Genomic DNA, 7242 nt, shown 5'->3' on the forward strand with positions numbered 1-7242 from the left:
GTCGAGCCCCTTGCCTGGTGGACGCAGCACGGCTTGGGCAGTCACCGCCGGTACAGACGTGACTAGGACCAGTAAAGAACTGTGAGTAAAGCATTGGAAACTGCAACCACACGTCTCTGTGTTTCATCGCCGCACCAGCACCATTAGTACTGGGACGCTCACACCATCACTCCCATCATGCACACTAGCTGCCCTGAGGCAATGCTTCTCCCGTGGGGAGTTATCCCATACTTGGCTGCGCATACAACATCAGCAGTCTGCGGCACAGCGGCGGTCTCCACTGACCGCAATCCACGGGTAGCGTAGTCGGACACTTATTATTACACTAAGACTGCCACTGGTTTGAAAGCCCTGGGCACGGACCGGGTCACCGCCACTGAAGACTACAACCCCCAGCGATAGTCTTCCGTGGCGATAGGTGATATTACAGCTCACCTCCTCTTCCTGTACAATGACTGATAACACCTCTATATATAGTAGATTACACAGGATCCACCATTCACAATAGGTGATATCACAGCACACCTCCTCCTCCTGTATAATGACTGATAACACCTCTATATACAGTAGATAACACAGGATCCACCATTTACAATAGGTGATATCACAGCTCACCACCTCCTCCTCCTGTACAATGAATGATAACACCTCTATATACAGTAGATAACACAGGATCCACCATTTACAATAGGTGAGATCACAGCTCACCCCCTCCTCCTCCTGTACAATGACTGATAACACCTCTATATACAGTAGATAACACAGGATCCACCATTTACAATAGGTGAGATCACAACTCACCTCCTCCTCCTTTATAATGACTGATAACACCTCTATATACAGTAGGTAACACAGGATCCACCATTCACAATAGATATCACAGCTCAACTCCTCTTCCTGTATAATGACTGATAACACCTCTATATACAGTAGGTAACACAGTATCCACCATTCACAATAGGTGAGATCACAGCTCACCCCCTCCTCCTCCTGTACAATGACTGATAACACCTCTATATACAGTAGATAACACAGGATCCACCACTCACAATAGGTGAGATCACAGCTCACCTCCTCCTCCTGTACAATGACTGATAACACCTCTATATACAGTAGATAACACAGGGGACCCACCATTCACAATAGGTGATATCACAGCTCACCTCCTACTGTACAATGACTGATAACACCTCACCTCCTCCTGTACAATGACTGATAACACCTCTATATACAGTAGATAACACAGGGGACCCACCATTCACAATAGGTGATATCACAGCTCACCTCCTCATCCTGTATAATGACTGATAACACCTCTATATACAGTAGATAACACAGGATCCACCATTCACAATAGGTGAGATCACAGCTCACCCCCTCCTCCTCCTATACAATGACTGATAACACATCTATATACAGTAGATAGCACAGGATCCACCATTCACAATAGGTGATATCACAGCTCACCTTCTCCTCCTGTACAATGACTGATAACACCTCTATATACAGTAGATAACACAGGATCCACCATTCACAATAAGTGTCATCACAGCTCACCTCCTCCTGTACAATGACTGATAACACATCTATATACAGTAGTTAACACAGGGGACCAAACATTCACAATAGGTGATATCACAGCTCACCTCCTCCTCCTGTATAATGACTGATAACACCTCTATATACAGTAGGTAACACAGGATCCACCATTCACAATAAGTGATATCACAGCTAACCTCCTCCTCCTATACAATGACAGATAACACCTCTATATACAGTACATAACAAAGGGGACCCACCATTCACAATAGGTGGTATTACAGCTCACCTTCTCCCCCTGTATAATGACTGATAACACATCTATATACAGTAGGTAACACAGGATCCACAATTCACAATAGGTGATATCACAGCTCACCTACTCCTCCTCCTGTACAATGACTGATAACACCTCTATATACAGTAGTTAACACAGGATCCACCATTCACAATAGGCGATATCACAGCTCACCTCCTCCTCCTCCTGTACAATGACTGATAACACAGGATCCAACATTCACAATAGGTGAGATCACAGCTCACCCCTTCCTCCTCCTGTACAATGACTAATAACACCTCTATATACAGTAGATAACACAGAGGACCCACCATTCACAATAGGTGATATCACAGCTCACCTCCTCTTCCTGTATAATGATTGATAACAAATCTATGTACCGCAGGTAACACAGGATCCTCCATTCACAATAGGTGATGTCACAGATCACCTCCTCCTCCTGTACAATGAATGATAACACCTCTATATACAGTAGATTACACAGAATCCACCATTCACAATAGGTGAGATCACAGCTCACCTCCTCCTCTGTACAATGACTGATAACACCTCTATATACAGTAGATAAAACAGGATACACCATTCACAATAGGCGAGATCACAGCTCACCTCTTCCTGTACAATGAATGATAACACCTCTATATACAGTAGATAACACAGGGGACCCACCATTCACAATAGGTGGTATTACAGCTCACCTCCTCCCCTGTACAATGACTGATAACACCTCTATATACAGTAGATAACACAGGATCCACCATTCACAATAGGTGATATCACAGCTCACCTCCTCCTCCTCCTGTACAATGACTATTAACACCTCTATATACAGTAGATGACACAGAGGACCCACCATTCACAATAGGTGATGTCACAGCTCACCTCCTCCTCCTCCTGTACAATGACTGATAACACCTCTATATACAGTAGGTAACACAGGAGACCCACCATTCACAATAGGCGATATCACAGATCACCTCCTCCTCCTGTACAATGAACGATAATACCTCTATATACAGTAGATTACACAGGATCCACCATTCACAATAGGTGATATCACAACTCACCTCCGGCTCCTGTACAATGAACGATAACACCTCTATATACAGTAGATTACACAGGATCCACCATTCACAATAAGTGAGATCACAGCTCACCTCCCCCTCCTGTACAATGAATGATAACAACTCTATATACAGTAGATTACACAGGATCCACCATTCACAATAAGTGAGATCACAGCTCATCTCCTCCTCCTCCTGTACAATGACTGATAACACCTCTATATATAGTAGATAACACAGGATCCACCATTCACAATAGGTGACATCACAGCTCACCTCCTCCTCCTGTACAATGACCGATAACACCTCTATATACAGTAGATAACACAGGATCCACCTTTCACAATAGGTGATATCACAGCTCACCTACGCCGCCTGTACAATGAACGATAACACCTCTATATACAGTAGATTACACAGGATCCACCATTCACAATAGGTGACATCACAGCTCACCTCCTCCTCCTCCTCTACAAGGACTGATAACACCTCTATATACAGTAGATTACACAGGATCCACCATTCACAATAGGTGATATCACAGCTCACCTCCTCCTCCTGTACAATGAATGATAACACCTCTATATACAGTAGATAACACAGGATCCACCATTCACAATAGGTGATGTCACAGTTCAACTCCTCCTCCTGTACAATGAATGATAACACCTCTATATACATTAGATTACACAGGATCCACCATTCACAATCGGTAAGATCACAGCTCACCCCCTCCTCCTCCTGTACAATGACTGATAACACCTCTACATACAGTAGATAACACAGGGGACCCAACAATCACAATAGGTGGTATTACAGCTCACCTCCTCCTCCTCCTGCACAATGACTGATAACACCTCTATATACAGTAGATAACACAGGATCCACCATTCACAATAGGTGATATCACAGCTCACCTACGCCGCCTGTACAATGAACGATAACACCTCTATATACAGTAGATTACACAGGATCCACCATTCACAATAGGTGACATCACAGCTCACCTCCTCCTCCTCCTCTACAAGGACTGATAACACCTCTATATACAGTAGATTACACAGGATCCACCATTCACAATAGGTGATATCACAGCTCACCTCCTCCTCCTGTACAATGAATGATAACACCTCTATATACAGTAGATAACACAGGATCCACCATTCACAATAGGTGATGTCACAGTTCAACTCCTCCTCCTGTACAATGAATGATAACACCTCTATATACATTAGATTACACAGGATCCACCATTCACAATCGGTAAGATCACAGCTCACCCCCTCCTCCTCCTGTACAATGACTGATAACACCTCTACATACAGTAGATAACACAGGGGACCCAACAGTCACAATAGGTGGTATTACAGCTCACCTCCTCCTCCTCCTGCACAATGACTGATAACACCTCTATATACAGTAGATAACACAGGATCCACCATTCACAATAGGTGATATCACAGCTCACCTCCTCCTCCTCCTGTACAATGACTGATAACACCTCTATGTACAGTAGATAACACAGGATCCACTATTCACAATAGGTGAGATCACAGCTCACCTCCTCCTCCTTTACAATGACTGATATCACCTCTTTATACAGTAGATAACACAGGATCCACCTTTCACAATAGGTGATATCACAGCTCACCTCCTTCAACTCCTGTACAATGACTGATATCACCTCTATATACAGTAGATGACACAGGGAACACACCATTCACAATAGGTGATGTCACAGCTCACCTCTCCAACTGTACAATTACTGATAACACCTCTATATACAGTAGATAACACAGGATCCACAATCCACAAAAGGTGATATCACAGCACACCTCCTCATGCTCTACAATGACTGATAACACCTCTATATACAGTAGATGACACAGGGGACCATCCATTCACAATAGGTGATGTCACAGCTCACCTCCTCCTCCTCCTGTACAATGACTGATGAAACCTCTATATACAGTAGATTACACAGGATCCTCCATTCACAATAGGTGAGATCACAGCTCACCTCCTCCTCCTCCTGTACAATGACTGATAACACCTCTTTATACAGTAGATAACAAAGGGGACCCATCATTCACAATAGGTGGTATCACAGCTCACCTCATCCCCCTGTATAATGACTGATAACACCTCTATATACAGTAGGTAACACAGGATCCACCATTCACAATAGGTGATATCACAGCTCACCTCCTCCTCCTGTACAATGACTGATAACACCTTTTTATACAGTAGATAACACAGGATCCTCCATTCACAATAGGTGATATCACAGCTCACCTCCTCCTCCTGTACAAGGACTGATGACACCTCTATATACAGTAGATAACACAGGTTCCACCATTCACAATAGGTGGTATTACAGCTCACCTCCTCCTCCTATACAATGACGGATAACACCTCTATATACAGTACATAACAAAGGGGACCCACCATTCACAATAGGTGGTATTACAGCTCACCTTCTCCCCCTGTATAATAACTGATAACACCTCTATATACAATAGGTAACACAGGATCCACCATTCACAATAGGCGAGATCACAGCTCACCTCTTCCTGTACAATGAATGATAACACCTCTATATACAGTAGATAACACAGGATCCACCATTCACAAAATGAAATATCACAGCTCACCTCCTCCTCCTGTACAATGACTGATAACACCTCTATATACAGTAGATAACACAGGATCCACCATTCACAATAGGTGATATCACAGCTCACCTCCTCATGCTGTACAATGACTGATAACACCTCTATATATAGCAGATGACACAGGGGACCCACCATTCACAATAGGTGATGTCACAGCTCTCCTCCTCCTCCTCCTCCTGTACAATGACTGATAACACCTCTATATACAGTAGATAACACAGGATCCACCATTAACAATAGGTGAGATCACAGCTCACCTCCTCCTCCTGTACAATGACTGATAACACCTCTATATACAGTAGGTAACACAGGATCCACCATTCACAATAGGTGAGATCACAGCTCACCTCCTCCTCCTCCTGTACAATGACTGATAACCTCTATATACAGTAGGTAACACAGGATCCACCATTCACAATAGGTGATATCACAGCTCACCTACTCCTCCTCCTGTACAATGACTGATAACACCTCTATATACAGTAGATAACACAGGATCCACCATTCACAATAGGTGATATCACAGCTCACCTCCTCATGCTGTACAATGACTGATAACACCTCTATATATAGCAGATGACACAGGGGACCCACCATTCACAATAGGTGATGTCACAGCTCTCCTCCTCCTCCTCCTCCTGTACAATGACTGATAACACCTCTATATACAGTAGATAACACAGGATCCACCATTAACAATAGGTGAGATCACAGCTCACCTCCTCCTCCTGTACAATGACTGATAACACCTCTATATACAGTAGGTAACACAGGATCCACCATTCACAATAGGTGAGATCACAGCTCACCTCCTCCTCCTCCTGTACAATGACTGATAACCTCTATATACAGTAGGTAACACAGGATCCACCATTCACAATAGGTGATATCACAGCTCACCTACTCCTCCTCCTGTACAATGACTGATAACACCTCTATATACAGTAGATAACACAGGATCCACCATTCACAATAGGTGGTATTACAGCTCACCTCCTCCTCCTCCTGTTCAATGACTGGTAACACCTCTATATACAGTAGATAACACAGGGTCCACCATTCACAATAGGTGAGATCACAGCTCACCTCTTCCTGTACAATGAATGATAACACCTCTATATACAGTAGATAACACAGGATCCACCATTCACAATAGGTGGTATTACAGCTCACCTCCTCCTCCTCCTGTTCAATGACTGGTAACACCTCTATATACAGTAGATAACACAGGATCCTCTATTCACAATAGGTGAGATCACAGCTCACCTCCTTCTCCTCCTCCTGTACAATGACTGAAAACACCCCTATGTACAGTAGATGACACAGGGGACCAACCATTCACAATAGGTGATATCACAGCTCACCTCCTCCTCCTGTATAATGACTGATAACACCTCTATATACAGTAGATAACACAGGATCCACCATTCACAATAGGTGATATCACAGCTCACCTCCTCATGCTGTACAATGACTGATAACACCTCTATATACAGTAGATAACACAGGATCCACCATTCACAATAGGTGAGATCACAGCTCACCTCCTCCTCCTCCTGTACAATGAATGATAACACCTCTATATACAGTAGATGACACAGGGGATCCACCATTCACAATAGGTGAGATCACAGCTCACCTCCTCCTCCTCCTGTACAATGACTGA

Source organism: Phyllobates terribilis, unplaced genomic scaffold, assembly GCF_046119375.1.
Source record: "Phyllobates terribilis strain yellow unplaced genomic scaffold, ASM4611937v1 Scaffold_234__1_contigs__length_3078370, whole genome shotgun sequence".
Lineage (NCBI taxonomy): Eukaryota > Metazoa > Chordata > Amphibia > Anura > Dendrobatidae > Phyllobates > Phyllobates terribilis.